We start from the raw sequence: 23,161 nt of genomic DNA, 5'->3' as shown, positions 1-23,161 counted from the left end.
TAATGAGAGTATTTCTTCTGTTTTTTTTTTTTTCTCCTCAGTTTGTTTTAATTAAATTCTGTACAAACCCAAAGTACCACCATGTCCATAATTGTTTGAACAGCTTCATTTGGTTAGTAGTAGCAGCTATCTGTCTCAATGTGAGATTATGTAGAAATTGGATGCCAAAAGAGAAAATCTTAAGCTTTCTCTCTCCCTCTAGCCCCCTTCGCTGCCCCCCCCCTCACTTTCTCCCTCTTTCCCCCTTCTTTGTTCCCTCTCTCCTCCAGGCCTTTTTTGGTTTCTCTTTTTCTGTTTTGGCATTTCTATAAAGTCTCAAAGTAGTTTCTTAAAGTTCTTGTAGGGGATACTGACATTAATCCTCACTAATGAGTACCTGGTAGGTTTGAAGCCCCTAACATTCAAGGCAAATCATTGTTATATCCTGATATGGTTCACCTCATTTGTTAGATGATATTGGCATCTGATTAGAGATTTTCCTTGTTTTAATAGTTTTTAATTTTTTTCTCTGTGTTAATTTACTTGTAACACATTGTTTCATATGACTTTAACACTTTAATTATGAGTATTACTTCCTCCCTGCCCCCCCCCCCCCGGTTGTTCTTTGAAGTACAGAGTGGTCCATACTTGTTTAATATAGTTATATAAATCATTTCTTATAATTATTAGAACAATTCATCTTCTATTGCTGTCATTTTTCTAAGAAGAAAAAAAGGCGAGAACTTGCAGAAAATATGGGAAATATGCTCATATGACAGCTGAGGATGTGGCTAGGCTAAAGCAGGAAACTACTACCCACAATGCAATGTTACATATACTACCACTTAATAAAATTTATATCAAACATGCTACTGACAAAACCAAAGAAAAATAATACTCCAACTATACTAGTTTAATGTACTAAATATAGGGAAAAGTGAAACTAATCTCTTTGGAACCTTTGTACTTGGAGAATATAGTAAATGAACCTGTGGGACATCATATAATACATTGGAGCCCTCTGGTAACTTTGCCTTTGTGCTATGAGACTTGGTTGTAGGTGAAACCGTCTTTGAAGAGAACCTTTTGGGTATTAACTGAAAAAGGCACAAAAAGGTGCCTGCCTTCTTTTTCAATGGAGTTTTTGCAGTATTAAAAAGGGTTAAAGGATATAGTGATCTAGTAGGAAAATAAGTTAATTATGAGACATTCATCATGATTGTTTAAGCTTTTTATCCAGCCAGGTGTGTATTTCTTTACATTTTGTTTTAGGCTGTTTTTTTTATTGCCAGGTCTGAATTGGGGCTTAAACTGGGGTTGAAGTGTCCACTGAGGCATATTTCTTTTCAAAGTAATTGTTTTCCTTGCTGTTTCTTTTTATTTTTGTTAACCTGCCTATAGCTTACCTGATCGATCCATATGCTTTACTGTCGGGAGGTTAGTTCAAAGCAAAAATGTAAACTGCTTTTATAATGTGGTTGAAAAAGATTGAGGATATATTTTTAAAAAGTGAGGTTTCAGTATACTTAGGGTTTCTGTTTATAAATCTTAATCTTCTGTGCTCTTAGCTGTCAGACTTTAGCAATTTTAATGGATTTAGGACCTTAGTAATTTGGATGAATTTGGAGGTTTTATAAAGGAGGTTTCATGAGATTTGAATAAGGGAACATAACAGAGGTTTTGAATTGATAATGTATAGAAATTTTATCAGGGAGAGAATAGAAAAGACTATAAAGCTAATGTTACTTATGAAAGATCCTCTGTTGGTGTTTCAGTGTATGAAATCGTTTCATACCTGGCATGGTATTTGTCATCTCATCATCTAAACATTAATATATTGTCTGTCTATATCTGTAAGGATGATTTGCTTAATTGTTTGAAGTCTTTTCTCCTTTAGAGACTGCTTATCAATAACAGCTGTAGTACGGTGGCTTTTCTCCATGGACGCATGGTGGTCTTTGGAACAACGTTCTTCAATTTTGACAGGTGAGACAGAGGCTCTCCAGTGCCACTGCTTTTGGATGAATCTAGCTGCGGTTGGAGAAAGTGCATCTTGCCAAAATATATGGGTGAGACCACACACAGCCTTTAAAATAGTTATTGTAGGCTTATTTTTAGGGATACATGTCTTGACAGTTCTTTTATTTGCATGCCAATTTCATTGCTGTGTATAGATGTTTCATTGGTTTCAGTAAAGGCGATTGTAGATTTAGATCTATACTTTGTTAAGCCTTGCGTGTAATTTACACTGGAAAGTACTCTGAGTTCAACCATAATTAACAATATAGGAAATATATTGAAAATGAATCACTTAGAACTCTGGTTTTTTTGTTTTTATAAATTTTGACAGTATTCCCATTGGAAATCTCAATTTCCCAGAAAGTTTAGTAGTCAAAAATTGCTCCAATTTGAATTTAAGATTAAATAAATTAGAAAAGGTTAAAATATTCATATACTCTATTATATTAATAGAAAAAATTTGTGGTTCTTGTTATTCAGAAGTACACATTTTTATAATATTGATATAATAAAGCATTGTTCAAAATGTGTTACACTTTAGTAAAAGCTTGAAAGCATTGAGACAGATTGCCAAACCAGTCAACTTCTAAATGCGTAGGCATAACATGCAAACTATCCAGTCTTTATGGGATGATTAAAACTTGATTCATTTTAGTAAACTATATAAAATTGACTATAGATTTACAAAACAGTACATTTAGTCTTCTGAAACTGGCTTTTTCAGTAAGAGCACTCTTTAACCTTTTATAAAATGTTGTTTCTTTTTATAAAATGATATATTTGGGTAATTACTCATAATTCTTATTAGTAGTGATAAAATTGACAGTTCTTGAGTCCTGCCAGTGTAATTAGTCATAAGACTTTTGACTTGATGATCACTGAATGTTGATTAGGTGTATTTAAAAGTTGTAACCAGCTAAGATAAGATCACAGTTTCATTCTAGATATTTTCATAGGGAAAACAGAATCTACCAAGAAAATTGGAAACTCAGTTTCCTGTCCCTATTATCGTGATACCCTTTTGTTGCTGCATGGTTCTGGCAGGGAGGTACCAGGGAAATTGTGGTCTGCAGCTTCTCCAGAGAACAGATTTATAGAACAAAGAGAGCACATAGGATACACAGAAAGATTGCTTAAAGAAAAATTTGGCCCTTGCTTCTCAGGAATTGGTCATGGATGTGGATGCTGATTGGATGCTAGATTTTAATTTTTTTTTTTCAACGTTTATTTATTTTTGGGACAGAGAGAGACAGAGCATGAATGGGGGAGGGGCAGAGAGAGAGGGAGACACAGAAACGGAAACAGGCTCCAGGCTCTGAGCCATCAGCCCAGAGCCTGACGCGGGGCTCGAACTCACGGACCGCGAGATCGTGACCTGGCTGAAGTCTGACGCTTAACCGACTGCGCCACCCAGGCGCCCCAGATTGGATGCTAGATTTTAAAAGGGCTTTATAAACCTTTTGCAGGATACTTGAGGAAACTTGAAAATGGCCTGAATATTGATACACTCTGGAATATTTATCAAGTGTGATAATATTATTACACATACCTAGGAAAATATCCTTATTCTTTAAAAATTTTTTTTTTCAACGTTTATTTATTTTTTTGGGGACAGAGAGAGACAGAGCATGAACGAGGGAGGGGCAGAGAGAGAGGGAGACACAGAATCGGAAACAGGCTCCAGGCTCTGAGCCATCAGCCCAGAGCCCGACGCGGGGCTCGAACTCCCGGACCGCGAGATCGTGACCTGGCTAAGTCAGACGCTTAACCGACTGCGCCACCCAGGCGCCCCGAAAATATCCTTATTCTTAAAGGAGGTGCATGATGAATTAGTTTCAGGAAGTCAAATACAAGAAAATAACGTGAAACAAACATGGCAGAACGTTGACAATTAATGAATCCAGGCAAGGGGTATATAGGCATTCGTTTTACTATTTATCAACTTAAATAGTGAGTTCTGAAAGGTGAAGCATTTTGTGGAAAAGGTGTATGGGGATTGGTTTCATGCTGAAATCAAATAGAGATCTGAGGAAATTTTATTTGTTTGTATAGTCAGTTTTAAAAAATAAATCAGTATAAATAGCCTGGGCTATACAAACAATTTTAGATTTTAGTTCATAGTTTTTTATACTTAAATGCTGTTCACCAACACAATTTTCACAAATTTATACACGGAAAAGATAAATTGGAAATGGCATTCTGAAAGTACCAACTTTTGAAATTTTACATTTGTATTACAGTACTGCAAGTCTAGACTAATAAGCCAGAGATTCTTAGAGGATCAAAACAGGCACCGCTATTACCGTGTCATTTGTTTATTCTTAAGTGGATGCTTCTAAAATATACAAAAGTACTTTAAAAATACAGTCATGTTAAAAACATATTACTGAATTGTGCTACTGCTTTTAACTTTATTAAGTTATCCCTGTCAAGAAGTATTTTAATGAGCAGAAGCCTGTTATCTCTATATGCAAATTATCAATCCTGAATCTGTGTTATACTAGTTAATATCCGTCAGGGGTCTATCCATTTGTTCTATAGAGGGCCAGATAGAATGTAGTTTTGGCTTTGTAGGCCATAGGGTTTCTGTCTACTACTTAACTGTGCCATTGTAGTCTGAAAGCAGACAATAAGTAAGTTAGACAGTAAGTAAATGAATGTCCATGGCTGTGTTCCAGTAAAACTTTGTATACATAAACAGGCAGCTGGCCTGCCAGTTTGTTAACTCCTGCCACCTATACTTTAGATAAAGAAATTTGTTGCCAGTGGATAGCCTCTTTTGTAGAACGGGCAAGAAGAGTTTGAAATAAGGATCAAACCTTTAGTTTACTTACTGTAATGAATTCTTAAAGTATTTGCAAAATCTGTCTTTGTTTTTTGTTTTTAGTTTCTTACGTTAAAGATTACATGTATGGGTCTTCTGAATCGTGTTGAATCGAACGGTGCGTTTTCATCTTGATCATGTAATTATTATGTATTGTAAATAGTTTTATAAGGTACCCTGAGATCCTTTTAGGGATAAGGTTGGAATCCAAATAAATCTTCATTATAGACTACCCCCACCGTATCATAAATCTCAATATTTAATTTACCTAGTTAATTTTTACTAATAAGAAAGATGTGAAGAAATTTGATTAGTGATTGTGATGAGCTGTTTTCCCTCTTTTCCATTTATATTTGAGTTTAAATCTGAGTAGAATAAGGAATTTATTTTTGGTACTAATCTCCAGAAATTCATTGCATCCATCATTGGACATAAATATCCAACGTACATTAGGTTTCTGAGGATTCATCTACATTAGCTATGCTGAGTGTTGCTTAGTGGCTGCTGCTGCTGGTTGTAACTGAACAGGAAAAGTACCAGTTTTTAAAATTGGTAAGGAGCATAGGAACCCATATTCCGATCTGAATTTGAGACCTGTAGTGTATTAATATTTTAGGTTTTCAATAATTGAACAATATGTAAATGAGATCGCTTTAAGCAAAAGTTTGTATTATTGAACACCTTATTTTATCCATGAGCATTTTAAGCAATTCCAGTTATTGCACACATAGCTAAAGATCAGACAGTTGGAAAATTATTATTATGTAAATCTCATGTGTTTTCATCACAAAGTAGCAGTCTTCTACTTTTATTTCTCCCTTATAAGCTCTGGTCATTGTCTGCCCTCATTTATGATAAAGTTTTAACATGGTTGTTTTTATACTTCTCCCCTTTCTCCAATACTTAATTACAAAAGAGACACATATATCATTGTAGGTAATAAGAATAGTCTGCAAATGAAACATAAAAATACTGATATACGGACACTCAAAAAGCATCATTCAGGGTCGTTAATGTGAGTTCAAACTGTTCTGTCTACCTTAATAGATTTTATTTTATTGTTTGAATGTTCATTTATTTATTTTGAGAGAGAGAGCAGGGGAGGGGCAGAGAGAGAGAGAGAGGGAGAGAGAATCCCAAGCAGGCTCTGTGATGTCAGCACAGAGCCCAGTGCTGGGCTTGATCTCATGAACCTTGAGATGATGACCTGAGCTGAAATCAAGAGTCGGGCATTTAATGGACTGAGCCACCCAGGCGCCCCTACCTTAGTAGACTTTAAAGGTATCACTGTGGGGGCACCTGGGTGGCTCAGTTGGTTAAGCGTCTGACTCTTTACTTTGGCTCAGGTCACAATCTCATAGTTCTTGAGTTTGAACCCCACATCGGGTTTGTGCTGACAGCATGGAGCCTGCTTGAGATTTTCTCCCCCTTTCTGTCTCTCTACTCTTCCCCTGCTGGCTGGCGCTGGCGCTCTCTCTCTCTCTCTCTCTCTTTCTCTCTCTCTTTCTCTTTCTCTTTCTCTTTCTCTTTCTCTTTCTCTTTCTCTTCTCTCTCTTTCAATAAATAAATAAATAAATAAATAAATAAATAAATAAACAAACTTAAAAAATTAAATGGTACCACTGTGTTACAACAATTTATTAAACTAGTAGACAGGAGGAACATTTTATTAAGCATACTTTGTTTAAAAAATAAAGAAGTACTTAATATTTATGTAGGGAATATTTTCATCTAAAAGAGAGTTTTGGCATTTAAAATGATAATATTCACTTATTAGGAAAATTAACCTTTGAAGAATAAAACCTGACCTAAAAATGATATGGTTAAATACAGACTAAATTATTATGTTTTGCTCTTTGTACTATTTGAAATCTCTAGCACTTTTGTCTTTTAGCTGTCCATTAAAAAAAATGAGTCCTAAAGATTGCATGTTTCTGATATAATTTACAGATTATTCAGTGTAATTGATACGTGTGGCAGCATTCCTATGTAGTCATTTTCTGCATGAAATCTTCATAAAGTTTAATATTGAAAAATGTCAAAAGAGCTATTTAAAAAAATTAATAGGCTTTTTCTTTAGAGCAGTTTCAATTTCACAGGAAAATTTCACAGCACAGAGTTTCCATACATCCCCTTTCCTCCTCCAAAGCCCTGTTTCCCCTATCATTAATGTTTTGCATTGGTACCCTGTTTGTTACAGTTGATGAACTGATATTGATTGGTACATATTTGTTAAGTAAAGTCAGTAGTTTACGTTAGAGGTCATTCTTTTTTTTTTTAGGTTTATTCATTTATTTTGAGAGAGAGAGAGCGAGCACGAGCACGAGCACGAGCAGGAAGGGGCAGAGAGAGAGGGAGAGAGAAAAAGTCCTAAGCAGGCTCTGCACTATCAGCTTGGAGCCTGACACAGGGGCCCTACGTAGGACTCGAACTCAGGAACCATGCGGTCAAGACCTGAGCAGAAATCACAGGTTGGCTGCTTAACTGACTGAGCCATCCAGGAACCCCTAGAGGTCATTTTTTTTTTTTTTAAAGTTATTTATTTGAGAGAGTGAGAGAGAGAGTACGAGCAGGGTAGGTAGGGGCAGAGACCGAGAGAGAGGCAGTGCAGAACCCAGTGTGGGGCTTAAACTAACAAACTGTGAGATCATGACCTGAGCCAAACCAAGAGTCGGAGGCTAACCAACTAAGCCACCCAGGCCCAACTAGAGGTCATTCTTTATGTTGTGTAGTTACAGGTTTTATCAAATATATGATTTTATGCATATTATCCATATTATAGTATCCTACAGAATAGTGTCCCTAAAAATCCCTGTGGCATTTTGATTATATACACATAACATAAAATTTAGCATCTTAACCAGTTTAGATATTGATCTTTTTATTGTCTTGATAGTATTGTCTTTTTCAGCATGTCATATAGTTGGAATCATACAAAATGTAGTCTTTTCAGACAGGATTCTTTCACTTAACAATATTCATTTCAGGTTCCATGTCTTTTTTGTAGCCTGATAGCTAATTTCTTTTTTGTGGTTTCATCACTAATTACTTTTTACTTTTTTACTGAATAATACTTCATTGTATGAATGTACAATGGTTTGTTTATTCATTCAACTATTGAAGGACATCTTGGTTGCCTCCACTTTCTGTCAATCCTGAATGAAGCTGCTATGAATGCGAGTACAGGTTTTTGTGTAGACATAAGTTTTCAGCTCATTTGGGTAAATACTTAGGAAGATGGTTATGGCTTAAGGCTATGTCTGACTTGGTAAGAAATTGGCAAACTGTTGTCCAGAGTGGCGGTATCATTTAGCATGCGTGCCAGTAATGAATGAGAGCTCCTGTCGCTCCACATTGTCGTCAGCATTTGCTGTTCTCACTCTTTTGGCTTTTAGCCGTTCTAACAGATATGTAATGATACCTCCTCATTGTTTTAATATTGCAGTACCTCAACCATAAATGATGATCAGTGTCTTTTCATGTGCTTATTGGCATCGATATATCTTCTTTGGGTGGTGTCTGTTCAGATATTTGCCGTTTTTACTTTATTATTTTTTATTCAGTTAAGAAGTCTTTATACTTGTATTTGTTGGTGGACACTTGAGGTGTTAGATTAATTTCTCTTACATTTAGAAAGTTAGTTATTTCCAGGGGTGCCTGGGTGGCTCAGTCGGTTAAGCGTCCGACTTCAGCTCAGGTCACGATCTCACAGTTCATGAGTTTGAGCCCCGCGTTGGGCTCTGTGCTGACAGCTCAGAGCCTGGAGCCTGCTTCGGATTCTGTGTCTCCCCCTCTCTCTGCCCCTACCCTGCTCTGTGCGCGCATTCTCTCTCTGTCTCTTTCAAAAATGATAAACATTAAAAAATTAAAAAAAAAAAAAAAAAAAAGGTAACTTACTCCAGCAGTGGTTCATGCCGTTGACAAAGATCAGTTGCCTGTATTTGTGTGGGTCTGTTTCTGGACTCCCTGTTCTGTTCCATTGATTTAGAGATCCGTTCTTTTGCTAGTACCACACTGGCTGGATTAGTACTTTATTATGTTATAGTAATAGGATATCAGTTTGTTGGTGGTATTCATAAAGTAACTTGTTGGGATTTTCACTGGGATTGCATTGAATGGTTATATCCATTTGGAGAAAACCGACATCTTAACAGTGTTTTCTTCCTGTCAGAACCTTTATCTAGATCTTCTGGTCTTCTTTCATCTTATTTCTAGAGTTTTGTAGTTTACCTCATAGGGATCTTCTGTGTATTTTGTTAGATTAATAGCCAAATATTCATTTTTATGCCAATATAATGTCTCAGGTTTCAAATTCCAATGCTTGATTGCTGGTGTTTAGGAAAGTAATTGGTTTTCATATATTGATCTTACATTCTAAGGCCTTGCTGCTAATTAGCAATTATTTCCAGGAGCATTTTGTTGATTCTTTATGATTTTCTGTATAGACATTCATGTCATCTGTGAGCAAGGACAGTTTTACCTCTTTCTTTCCAATCTTTGTACCTGTTATTTTCTTTCCTTGGCTTATTGCATCAGCTGTAACTTCCAGTATGGTGTGGAATAGGGATGGTGAAAGAGAATATCCTTGCCTTGTTACTGATTTTACTAGGAAAGCATCTAGTTCGTTACCATTAGGTAGGACGTTAGCTGTAGGTTTTTTGCCAGTGTTCTCTACCAAGTTGAGGAGGTTCCCCTCTGTTTCTAGTCTGATGAGAATTTTTACCATGAGTGGTGTTGAATTGTGTCAGTGTTTTTTCCGTATACATTGAAAGGAGCATATGGTTTTTTTTCTTTAGCCTGTTGATGGGTTGGATAATACCAGTTGATTTTCAAATGTTGAATGAACCTTTAATACCTAGAGTAAATCCTATTTCATCATGGTGTGTAATTCTTTTTTATACATTATTGGATTTGATTTGTGGCAGATTTTTTGCATCTGTGTTCATGGAAGATACTATTTTGTATTTGTCCTTACTTGTACTATCTTTGTCTGATTTTGGTATTAGACTAATGCTAACCTCATAGAACGAGTTAGGAAGGGTTCTCTCTGGATTAGATTGTTGAGAATTGTTGAGAATTGTGGAGAATTTCTTCCTTAAACATTTGCTAGAATTCACCGGTGAAGCCATCTTGACCTGGTGCTTTCTGTTTCGAAGGGTTCATAATTATTTATTCAATTCTGAAAATAGGTATAGACTAAATCAGATTATCTACTTCTCCTTATGTAAGTTTTGGTAGCTCGTGTCTTTCAAGGAATTCGTCCATTTATCTGTGTTTCCAAATTTGGGACATGGAGTTGTTCATGGTAGTCCTTTGTTATTCTTTTAAATGTCCTTGGGATAAGTAGTAATGTCCCCTCTTTCACTCATGTAATTTGTATCTTCTTCTTTTTTTTTTTTTTTTTAATCTGGCTAGAGGTTTATAAGTTTATATTTTTCAAAGAACTAGCTTTTGGTTTCATCACTCCTATTAATTTCCCATTTTCAATTGCTTTAATTTTGGTTTGAAAGTTTATTTTCTCCTGCCTACTTTGAGTTTAATTTGTCCTTTATCTATTTTCCTATAGTGGAAACTTAGACTATTGATTTTAGATGTTTCTTCATTTCTGATATATGCATACAGTGCTATCAGTCTCTCTCTAAACACTTTTTCTGTATCCACAAATTTTGATGGGTTTTATTTTCATTTAGTTTGAAATATTTTTAAACTTCTCGAGACTTTTTTTGACCCATTATTTATTGATTTAGTTGGATTAATATATACCATATTTGTTGCTATTGTCCATCATGGCCCTTGTTCTTTGTTTCTTTTTTGAGGAGGGGTTTTCCACTCTTTAATTTTTTTCCTGGTGTTAATTGATCATTTTGTATCATTGTATTTTCTTTCCTCCCTTAACATATTAAACTTTTTTTTCCTTTTTTTAAAAACTTTTTTTAGTGGTTACTCTAGAGTTTAGAATATACACTTAAAACTAATCCAACTCCAATGTGACATAACACTATATGACTTAATAGGTACTGCCAAGTATCGTATAAAAGAGTACGCTCCTTTGCAAAGCATTGGTAAAGCCTTGGTGTCATTCATTTCACTTAGCTATAAGTTATAATCATCGAGCGTATGGTTGCTGGTATTATTTTGAACAGGCTGTTACTTGTTAGATCAATTAATAATAGACAAAATAAAAATTTAACTTTATTTATTCCTTGTCTGATAATTGACCCTTTTTCAAGAGACAGACACACATCTGTGTTTCTGACATATCTTTTCTTACTCTTTGAAGAATTTCTTCTAACATTTTTTACAAGGCAGTACTTGTAATGAATTCCCTCGTGTGTGTGTGTGTGTGTGTGTGTGTGTGTGTGTGTGTGTGTATGTGTGTGTGTGTGTGAGACAGGGAGAGAGAGGGAGAGAGAGAATTTTATTTGTCCACTTTTGAAGAATCATTTTACTGGATCCAGAATTCTAAGTTGTTTTATTTTTCTTTCAACACTTAAAATATTTCATATTATATCTCTTTTCTTGCTTGCATAGTTTCTGATGAGAAGTCCAATGTGATTCTTTCTCTCTTTCTGATGAGAAGTCCAATGTGACCTGTAGATATGGTTTTTGTTGTGTGTGTGTGTGTGTGTGTGTGTGTGTGTGTGTGTGTGTGTTTATTTTTCTGGCTGCTTTCAAGACTTTTTATTTGCTTTTCTACACTTTGAATATGATATGCTTAGGTGTCAATATTTTGGTATTTATCTTTCTTGGTTTTCTGTGCGCTTCCTGAATCTGTGGTTTGGTGCCTGTTCTTAATTTTGGAAAATTCCCAAACATTTTTACTTTAAACATTTCTTTTTTTAAAGTTTACTTATTTGTTTTGAGAGAGAGATAGAGCATGAGCAGGGGAGGGGCAGAGAGAGATGGAGAGAGAGTCCCAAGCAGATTCTGCATTATCAGCACAGAGCCTGATATGGGGCTTGAACTTATGAACCGTGAGATCACGACCCAAGTCAAAACCAAGAGTCGGATGCCTGGGTGAGCCACCTAGATGCCCCTCAAATATTTATTTCCTTTTCCTCTTTCTTCTCCTTTTGATCTTAACTATTACATATATGTTACTTTTTGGGTAATTTTCTCACAGTTCTTGAAAATTCTTTTTAAATTTTTATTTTCACCTTTCAGTTTTGGAAGTTTATTGACATATCTTCAGGCTCTGTGATTCTTTCCTATACCATGTTCAGTCTACTGATGAGCCCATTCCCCCTTTTTTTTTTTAGAGTGGTTTGATTTTTTTTGTTTTTTTTTTTTAGCTTTTTTCTTTCGTTTTTTCTTTTTTTTTAATTTTTTTTATTTAAAATTTTTTTTTAATGTTTATTGATTTTTGAGACAGAGAGAAACAGAGCATGAATGGGGGAGGGGCAGAGAGAGAGGGAGACACAGAATCTGAAGCAGGCTCCAGGCTCCGAGCTGTCAGCACAGAGCCCGACGCGGGGCTCGAACTCACGGACCGTGAGATCGTGACCGGAGCCAAAGTCTGATGCTCAACCGACTGGGCCACCCAGGCGCCCCTTCTTTATTTTTTTCTTAGTATTTTCATCTCTTTGCTTATACTACCCATGTTCTCACTTGATGTCCACTTGTTCCATTAGAGCCCTTATGCTAGTCATAGTTATTGTAAATTTTAGTCTGATTTTGAAATTGCTGCCATATCTGAGTTTAGTTCTGATTCTTACTGTATCTCTTCAAATTGATGTTTTGCCTAATTAGCATGTCTTGTAATTTTTTGTTGAAAGTAAGATGTAATATATCTGGTAAAAGAAATAGGTAGGCCTTCAGTGTGAAGTTTTTATGTTTATCTGGCTAGTAGTTACCTGCGTTTACTGTTCCTGTAGCCATAGTGTCAGGGACAAAAATTTTCTCTAGTATCCCTGTTTTTGTTTCTCTCTTTGTCATTGGGTTTCCTTCGAGACTCCTTCTTCAGTAGATTCTGAGGCTTGTAGGTCTTTCAGCTCTACTCCTAGGGAAGAAGCTGATTGATGTGGTAGTAGGTGTGGGAGAAGGGGAAGTGGAATATAATCCTATGATTAGTTTTTAGTCTTTTAGTGAGCCTGTGACTTTCATAAGTGCTTCTCTTATTCTCCTCTCCCCTCACCTTCCAGTGGGTTGAATCAGAAGACCAGAGGAACAGGGCATGAATATTTTTGTTTCCTCGTGTGCAAGGCTAGATGAAGCTGGAGTTGTATATTTCCCTTCTCTCATTCCAAAGACTAGTGGGTGCTGGAGTTGAGTGTTTTCCTTTCTGTAGGGCAGTCAGTCTTTGATGTAATGCAAGTTGGTTAGATTTTGGTAAATTGTTCCCTTGAAGGGCTTTTGTTCAGCAGAACCCTGGAGCTTTTTCAGAATGCTTACTTTCCCCTTTCCCTGCTGAAGGGGAGTTTTCCTTGATATTTACCGTGAGAACATGGTGTGTTTCTGGAAGGTAAAACACAGCAGTGTGTACGGCCCCTCACTGAGACTGGGCTACCTTAAGTTTCTATCTCTCTTGCTAGTCCATGCTTAACCTTTAGAAATTAACGAATACCTACCCTTTAAGTGTTCCTACCTGGTTCCAGTTGTGGGTTCTGCTTCTGGTAAACTGTAACTCTGCATTCCTTTTTCTGTCTCCACCAGTGTTTACCACACTGGTTTGCCCTGTGACCTCGATTCTCTGATAATTTAAGAAGAGTGGGTTGATTTTCAGTTTGTTTAGCTTTTTTCTTATCTTGAGGGAAGGGAGTGACACCTTCCAACCTGTTTACATGTCAGATTGGAAACTAGAAGTCAGAACCTATTTTTACAACAATTTTATGTATAGCATTATCTTAAAATATGGAATTTTTCATTTGTTCATTCTATCAGCATTTACTAAATGCTGATTATGTATTAAGCTCTGTGTTAGTGCTGAGATTATAGAGTTAAATAAGGCATAGTTCATAAATCAAATGAATTTATATTGAAGGAGCTATTTGAAGTACACAAGTCAATGAATATAGTACTGTGTGTTGAATACTACAGTGCATAAACTTGAAATGCATGTAACTTGAACATGATACTAGGTATTGGTGGTAAAGTAATTTCAGTCAGATGGAGGGATTCAGTGAAAGTCACTCAGAATTGGTGAAAATGAGCTGAACTGGAAGGACTGTTACGAGTTGACTCAACACCTATAGGCAGGAAGGGCAAGAGGAGGGAAATACAGTGAAGGAATGTTACGGACCAAGACCACATGGGACAGCATGAAGCATTTTGTGAATTGCACTCAATTTTAAGATATAATTAAAGACGCCAGATCAAAAATTGGGTGAAAAAATGGCTAGAGAAGCATCTGGAAAGGTGGAGGTTGTTCATCAGGAAGGCCCTTATTTGTTAAGCTATTTAAGTTGATTGAACCTTATGTTCAAAACTAAGGGGAATCATTATTGGGTGTTTTGAGGGGAAGGAGGTGACATGATGTAGCTGTAGAATGATCTGATAGCAGTGTGGAGGATATAGTATTAGATGGAACCAGGAGGATTTTGTAGTTGAAAGAGAGCCTGCATGAATTAAAATGATAGAAGCAAAGCAAACTCGCCAAACCATGGATGGAAGTTGATAGTTTATGTGACAGTAGTTCTGTTCATAAACAAAGTAATAGACGGAGTGGCCATTTTGTAGAGCATTGTTAGAATAGCCTTATCTAACTGAATTTAGGTGAATGTATTTGTGAAAAGGTTTTTGTTACTTAATAAATTGAAAACATGACAGATCACATATATTTTCTCTCATAGCACTAAATCATGAAGTGCAGTAAATAATGCGTGGAGACAATAAATATTGCGGTTATATTGGAGCTGGTATGAAAAGACCATGATATTTTGGTTTTTTTTCCAAAAGGTTATTTATAAATGCAGGTGGTGACATAAAGTGAATTATGTTTCAGTAATGTGAAAGCTGTTGGTTCTTATTTATAGCTAAAAGCTGGTATTTCTTACTTTAAATAATGGAGGTAGCCTTGAATCTTAGTTTGGAAATATCTGTGAACTGTGATTAGCCACATTATTTTCCAGGCTTTATACTTCAAGATAAATATTGCTTGCATAATTCGTGGATTTTTCCTTGAAAAGCAAGCAAACAAACAAGCAAACACTGAAACCTGAAAAAGCCTATTCACTAGTGATTTCTGTTGGAAATGTGTTCAGAGTCAGAAGAAGATCAGACCATGCATTTAATCTTAATGGAAGCAACGCTGCCTTTGCCCTCAGTTGGGTTTCTTTAATCAGTTCTTTCTTAGAATAAAAATTTCAGCTTGGAGGTCCTGGGTGGCTCAGTTTGTTAAGCATCTGACTCTTGATTTCAGCTCAGGTCATGATCTCATGGTTCCTGGGATGCAACACCACATCAGGCTCTGCACTGAAAGTGGTGGAGCCTGCTTGGGATTCTCTCTCTCTCTCTCTCTCTCTCTCTCTCTCTCTCTCTCTGCCCCACCCCTGCTTGTGCTCTCTTTCCCTGTCTCTCACAAGTGAATGAATAAGTTAAAAAATTTTTTTGAGCTCATTGACTTCCTCTGCTGTTTGTGTTCTTTTAGCGCTCCAGTGTATTTTAATGGCAAGTATATTAGTGACTGGTGATGATTTTGTACCATTGGTTGCATTTCAAAAAAAAAAGGTGGGGGGATAGTGGCCTGGGTGGCTCAGTCCGTTGAGCATCCAACTTTGGCTCAGGTCATGATCTCATGGTTTGTGAGTTCAGGCCCCGAGATGGGCTCTGTGCTGACAGCTCAGAGCCTGGAGCCTGCTTCAGATTCTGTGTCTCCCTCTCTCTCTGCCCCTCCCCCACTCATCGTCTGTCTTGCTCTGTCTCAAAGATAAATAAACGTTACAAAAAATTTGTTAAAAAAAAAGGAAGAAGGAAAACTAGGTGTAGTGACATTGTTTGTTCACTAAGATCTTTCTGACATTCTTACCCATTAAAGTGATTTTGTTAGTAGACTTGACAACTGAAAACAAACATCTTGGAAGGTTTTCTATTTGTGTTTTTCTGATTTTAGTTTGAATGTTGTTTCTTTTATTTTCTCACCTGTTTTTTCACTCCTGACTTCTTCGTCCTTGGCCTTTCTTGTTAGGAACATTGTTGTTGTTTTTTTTTAAACTTTTTGAGGTTTGTTGGTATAGCTTTGAAATCGCTTCTGCTAATAGTCTCTGGTTTCAGGAAAATGATACTAGCCTTTTAGAGCAATGGAATACTGGCGATAGCAAGTGGTGTCATTAATGCCAAACATAATGATAAAATTGTGGAAAAATTAAATATAAGTTTAGTTTTTTTGGATTTAATTACATTGAAATGTCTCTTAGCATAATTATTGACTATTGTAGTAATTTATCTTTCCTTTAAATTATTTAAAATAAATAAAATTCCTCACTATGCTAAATTGTTTTTCAGAATTAGAGCTCTTTAATTTGGATGGGTGGGTAGAGAGAAGTTACTTTTATCTGTAACATTTTCCTGTAGAAAGCAGTATTAAATGTCTTTTAATTTATTCTAAGTGGAATGTAATTATTAGATGTTGGTATTTGTACATTTAAATGGGTAAAAGTATATATTATTTTTCCATTTACAAAGCATCCAATTCATGCTAGTGACTCTAGTCTGTCATTGATCCTGACCTGTGGTGTATGGGCGGTCAGTTGCCTTGTAGCAGGAGATTTAAGCAACCTTTCTACAATAAATAATGAAATACACTTGAATAAAGGGCATTTAAAATACAGAGTTAAAGAAAGTTGTCTATGTTTTAGGTTTCTTTTTAGTTCTGTTAAAACAAAGTACAGGCATATTTTGGGAGATATTGTGGTTTCAGTTCCATACCACTGCAAAAAAGGTGAATATCACAATAAAGTGAGTCAAATGAATACCCTGGTTTCCCAGTCCTTATGAAAGTTATCTTTTCATTATACTGTAGTCTATTAAGTATGCAGTAACATTATGTCTAAAAAAATGTACATACCTTATTAAAAAAATACTTTATTGCTAAAAAATGCTGACCATCATTGAATTGTAATCATAGAACACACATCACCATGACAAATACAATAATGATGAGAAAGTCCGAAACATTGTGAGAATTACCAAAATGTGACACAACACAGAAGCACATAGTGAGCAAATGCTATTGTAAAAACGGAGCCAATAGACTTGCTCAACACAGAGTTGCACAGACCTTCAGTTTGTAAAAAACACAGTGCAAAGTGCAATAAAGTGGAGCAAAATGAAATGAGGTGTGCCTGTAGAGTTTGGTTGAATAAACTTTTATCAGCTTCCTACTAGATGCCAGATAATCAGTAATAGAGAGATGGGTACACCCAATTGATTCTTGCTGTCAAGCACAGGAGAATTTAAAAAGCAGGCAGTCTTGAAAACATAACACAGAATCTACCTCTGAACAGGGTTTTGAGCGAGACCTTATTGAGAGAAGCCACTTCTGCTAGGTGATGTGATGTGAACTAGGGGTTTGCTAGGGATGGACCAGAACTAGTGCAAAAGCCACTTCAGCAGAGCTTAAGGAACCATCTCCTCACCCTCTCTCAGCAAAACAAAACAAACCACTTTACTAATGAAACAAAAACTCAAAATAAGAAGAAAAACATAAAGGGAAGAACAATAGACAAAATGAATTCACTGGTATGTTTTAATGGGCTGAAATTATCCAAAGCTAGACTGGGAAAGAGCATGAATTCTAAGATGAGGAGAGTCCGGAGTTTCAGTTATTCTTGCCCTGTGATCCTAGATAAATCACTCAAGTGTCTCAAGCCTCTATTTCCTTCTCCTGGTAGGTGCTGTTGGTGCCATACCCAGATCCTTTTACCTGGATGGGGTATTTGCCTGTCCCTCACCTGTAGACCTGGTGACTGACAGCTCTCAGCAGTAAACACCTCCACAGATTTATTCGGAGCTGTCTTAACCAGAGATGCCTGAGACATGTTCCCCACTTGCCCAGGGGGTGGGGGGTGACCTGTAGCCATTGTCTGACTTCTGTGAGGAATGGGGCATGGTCATCTCTTAAGACAGGACAACTCCCTGGTGCCATTTATTATTATTTAATTTTTTTAAGGTTTTTTTTTTTATTTTATTTTATTTTGAGAGAGAGAGAAAGAGAGAGAGCAAGCAGGTTGGGTCAGAGAGAGAGGGGAGAGAGAGAATCCTAAGTAGGCTGCGCACTTTCAGTGCAGAGCCTGATGTTCGTGGGCTCGAACCCACGAACTGCGAGATCATGACCTGAGCTGAAATCAGGAGCCGGACACTTAACCGCCACCCTCCATGGTGCTGTTTAGACTCCAGAGTTCGTGGTGGGATCAGGATGAGGTGAGACTTCAGCTGCACCTGTGGCTTCATTGCCTTCCCCACTTCCTTGAACTTTTTATGTAAAAGTACACTCTCAGTCACTTCCAAAGAATTGTCATCTTAGCCTTTGCTTCTCAGACACTCCACCTAAGACATGTCCTCCCTCATTTAAAATTGTTGTCAAATACACATAAGATTTGATTTTTGAATTTTGAATTTTTGAATTTTGACTTTTGAAGTGTACAATTCACTGGCATTAAGTGCATTCGCAGTGTTGTGTCATTATCTAGTCACTGTATAACACTATCTAGTTCCATAACTTTTTCATCATCCCAACGGGTAACCCCATATTCATTAAACAGTTGCTTCCTATCACTCCTCACTGCGCCACCCTCTTACCCCTGACAAACCTCCCCCCTGCCACCCCCAGCTATGGGCAGTACCTAGGAGTGGAATTCCTAGGTCATATTGTAATTACGGTTTTAACTTACTGGGGAACCGCCATTTGTTTTCTATAGAGGCTGCATCATTTTACATTCCCACCAGCAATATACAAAGGGTCCAATTTCTTGACATCTCATCAACACTTTTTTTTTTTTTAATAGTGGCTGTGGACACTCATCTTTAAAATTGAGCTAACACGCATCCTAAGGTTATTGTGAGTATCAAATGACTTGGTGCATAAAATATTGGCATGTTACAAAGCACCATACAGATGCTTTTACTTTTTGTGTCCTGATACCCAGTTTGAACGGAAATGGGTTGTGAACAGTAGGTCTGTTATTTTCTAAAACCTGCATGGAAAGAATCATAAAACTCATTTTGAAAGAGAGAGAGCGAGCGAGCATGGGAGGGGCAGAGGGGGAGAATCCCTCACAGGCTCCACGCAATAAGCACAGAGGCCAGCGTGAGGCTCAGACTTTTGAACCGTGAGATCATGACCTGCGCCAAAATCTGGAGTTGGATGCGTAACCGACTGAGCCACCCAGGCACCCCAAAACTCAATTGTTATAGACCATGGGGAAGGCTAATTTAGGTGTATAGAATTAAGCTTTTAGTTATCTCTTTTTACAGTTAATAGATGTTATTTATGCAATTTCGGTGCAAGAAAAATTAGGGATCTTTTATTTCAGTGCCTATTTATTAGCAAAAGAGCCACTTTCAACAAGACTTGTCACTGTTTTGCTTTGTTGTAAATCTTATTTGTATGCTGACTTAGAAAAATGGTAAATGTTGGGTGATATAAAAAACCTAAAACTACTTATAAATTTTTTTCCCGGAGATAACAATTTTAAATTACTTTTTTTGTCTTTTTTGTACATATTTGAGATATATATGTTTGTATATATGTACATGATTTTATTTAATATTATTAGTTAACATTTGTGTTTCTAACTGTATTAAAAATCTCTGTAAAGTCAGTTTTAGTGACTGTATAGTGTTCCTCATTGCAGGTATTCCAGCATTTTCATGTGGATGAACTTCTACTTCTCTATTTTTGGGGTATGTGTGTATGTTTAAAGTCTTTTTTTTTGGAATCTACGATTATTGTAATACTTCTTTTGTTTCACAGGTTACCTATTTTAGAGCCTGTTACCGCTTTTGTTTTTAAATAGTCATCAGTTTAATATCATTGCTTCATGTATTTCTGTAAAACATTTTTATTTATTTGGATGCTTTCTAAACCTTGTCCTTGGGTGGTTTTTGTGGCTTTCTGCCAGGGATAATCAAAAGCCACAAGATTAAAGCGACCCATGTTTTTGAAGCCTCAGTTTTAATCTCTGCTAGATCATTTATAATATATAATTACAAACATGGATATATTGTGGACATTAAGGTAAAGTTAACAAATTTAAAGCTAAAACTGGAAATACCAAGAAATTGGATAAATTCTAGTACCTTGGTGCAGAGGTGTGATATGGTTTAGTTTGCAATATGTGATATTTTCAAATTTTACCATTCTCTATAAAATTATGATTATGTTGGTAATACTTTTCTCATTTGAGCTGACTTGGTAGGCGCATATGTTTTATAGCGTATTGTTATGGACGTTTGAGTTATTTGTCATTAAGTGTTAGATAACATTTTAATAAATATTCTTTGCATATGTTGGACACATCTTGCAAGACTCCTTTCTGATTTTTGTAAGTGATTTTCTGATATATTAGAGGTGGATTAAGGCAAAGATGTCTGGGAATTAATTGAAATATCTCCACTTTCCTTGATTCCCTATTTTTTCCTGATTATATACTTACGCACGTTATTGAATGTAGAAAATGAAATTTCTCAATGGCATTATCATTCTTCCAATCAGATTTGCAATTCTTTTCTTTTATTCCTTTATTTTAGTTGATTCTTGTGAGTTCTTTGGTTCCCTATATACTTTCTTTCTTTTTTTTTTTTTAAATCAGACAAAAAAATCACATTTATTTCAGTAGTTCAAAGTGCAAATACAGCACGTCAGCTCACAATGTTTCAAGATACAGTTTTAGGTATACTGAAAACTTAATCTACAAAAATGAAAGGTAAAAATTGGGAAATAAAGCTCAAGTTTTTAAAAAATTCAAGTAACCCGAAAACCTTTAGATTAAAATATTCCACTTAAAACAATTCAGAAAGGCCTTCGTTTATGGATACCAGTAGTACTTTGCAATCCAAAAGGACTTCTCAAAGAAAGAGAATCACCTCAAACTGGTCAGCTTAGGACAAGAGTGGAGGTTCTTGGTGCTGGCTCTTTTTGGTTCGGCAGCCTCACTCAACACTGTCATTTGATGTGGTTGAACCCGTGATGCTTTGATGTTTAGGCAAATTCTAAAAGATGCTTAAGGTTCAATATGAGACCAACAGCCTGCTAAGAGTTTTTGAAATGGCCACTATATATTTAAAAGGTTTTAAAGACCAATTTCAACTTCAGGAATATGGTGTTACTGGGGGAAAGACACGGATTAATACTTCTTCCATTACGTCAAACCTTTCCGTAAGGTTAGCAACGTGGCCTTTGAAACTTCCTGGTGAAAATCGTACCTCAATATCTATTTACTTATTTCTACACACACAGAACTTTTATGTAGAGTAGAAAAAGTTCCCACTAGGAAGATAATTAAAGGTTGTTAATGTCCTTTGTATCCATTGTTCATTTCTGCTTGTTCATTTCTGCTCCGCAGAAGCAATGTTAGCTCCTCGCTTCAATTCAGGAAAAGCGTGCCTTCAGGAAGCTTTAGAAGAGATATTTATTCAGTCATTTTTGCAGCCTTCTTCACCTTTTCATTGTAGGCAATAAAATGAGAGTCTGTTCCACAGATTCTATCCCACCATGTAAATGTTGAAGCATAACTTCCAATGAAGTTCATGTGGTGGAATTCATGATGCTGAGAACCGGCAATGAAAGGGATCAGATTTAAAGGGTTGAGAGGAATGTCACAACCACTATAGACATCAATAGTGTCTATCAAACGAATGGTCACCCATGCCCAAAGAAGAATGTCCCTATATCCTTTCTTTCTTTTCTGTTTCTCTGTCATGACTTAGACCCTAACCGTCACTACCCCTTGACTCATGAATTATGACCTGGCTTCTCTGCCTCCAAATTTGTCCATTCTAATACTTTGTTACTTTGATTTTTTTCCTGCTATGTTAATCTTTCTGAGTCTCTTACGTACTTATATTCCTGCTCTTAAGTTAAATGCTTATTTTAGGTAAAGGATACTAGATAGTGTTTCCCAGACTTGCTCCCTGCCTCCTGTCTTCTGTGTTTTGCTTCTTTTCATTCCTTTGGGTCAGCTATGTCCTTGTTTCCACTTTCTGAAGTCCTGGTCATCCTTCAGGGTGTCTCAAGTCGTTCCTTTTCATAAAACTTTTTTGTGAACTTCACAGTGGGAACATCATAAGGCTGTAGTAGAGTTTGTCAAAACTATGTTCCAGGCCTGGTTCTGGAGATGATCAACTCTGTGACCCAAGCTATGCAACCTTTGTTAGTTTTTTGCGTCTTCATTTGTACAGTGGGCATGATGATCCTTTTATGGATATTGTAAACATTTAAATAATTTCTGTAAGTACCTAATACTAGGAGCTGGTGAACAATTTATGTTGAGTCGTTCACTCAGTAAACACAGTTAGGTGTATACTCTGTCCTGGGTTTTCTCTAGGTGATGAGCTGTGTACGGAAGGAGATACTGAAGTTTAAAAATTTTACATACTGTTAGTAATTTTGGGGGTGGAGGCAGTATGAAAATGCAAGGAAGTATGAGTATCTTTTATGTTTTTAATAAGAAGAACAAAAGTCCCTCTGCTTGAGTGTCAGGAGGACCTACTCGTAGGTATAATACTGTGACTTCAGAGGCTATACGCAAAATATTTACGGACATGTCTTTAAGTCTGTTGGACCCACAGCAGCTTTAGGACGGTGTAACATGGGTGTAAAACTCAGAGTCTTGATCTTTGATACAGGGTTGAGAGGACACCCTCCCTGCCCCGACTTTTGTAAGAATCAGATTAGGTAATATGTATACATCACTGGCACAGTGCGATCTTCTGTGGCCAGTCTCCACCATGACACTATTACTTTCGATTAGGAAATGAGGAAATGGAAGCACACAAAGCCTGGGTGGCTTGTGCACAGTCTTGCAGTTAATCGTAACGGCAGCAAAGGCTGTTGCCACTGCCACCTATCTGTCTCACCGACCTCTATGACTTTTTGGCGTCTGGTCTCACCAGAGTGTGGCTGTGTTGTGTTCAGTGCGTACCTTGTTGCGCACAGGAACAGGCAAGGGGAGAGAATCACGGTGGATTTTCCTTGGCTGTCATGCTTGCTGGGAAGTTTCATATCAGTGATACCTGTTGATGGTCTGGAGAACCTGGAGAGATGTCACAGGTCTAGCATTGCTATCAGATTGCCAAAAGGCTGTGTGAACTGATGATCTCACTGCAGTGCAGGTTAACTTCTAAGAGAATAAGTACAGTTTTTGAGAAATCTTTATTCTGTTTGGTGATGCCATTGGTACAAGA

General features: G+C 36.7%; 1 protein-coding gene across 4 annotated transcripts in view; it reads left to right on the top strand.

The window, feature by feature from the left end:
- SUPT3H (SPT3 homolog, SAGA and STAGA complex component) overlaps nt 1-23,161 on the top strand; it is a 540,862-nt gene that overhangs the window by 59,779 nt on the left and 457,922 nt on the right. Inside the window, exon 2 of one of the 4 annotated variants that reach the window (XM_047858054.1) lies at nt 1,966-2,048. The exons of the other annotated variants lie outside the window; for them this stretch is intronic. The gene's annotated coding sequence lies outside the window, so the exon portion shown is untranslated. The remainder of the gene's footprint in view (nt 1-1,965; nt 2,049-23,161) is intronic. 4 annotated transcript variants of the gene reach the window in all.

Source organism: Prionailurus viverrinus, chromosome B2 (assembly GCF_022837055.1).
Source record: "Prionailurus viverrinus isolate Anna chromosome B2, UM_Priviv_1.0, whole genome shotgun sequence".
NCBI classification, from domain to species: Eukaryota; Metazoa; Chordata; class Mammalia; order Carnivora; family Felidae; genus Prionailurus; species Prionailurus viverrinus.
The sequence above is the reverse complement of the archived record's forward strand: the minus strand, read 5'-3'. Positions and strand labels throughout refer to the sequence as shown.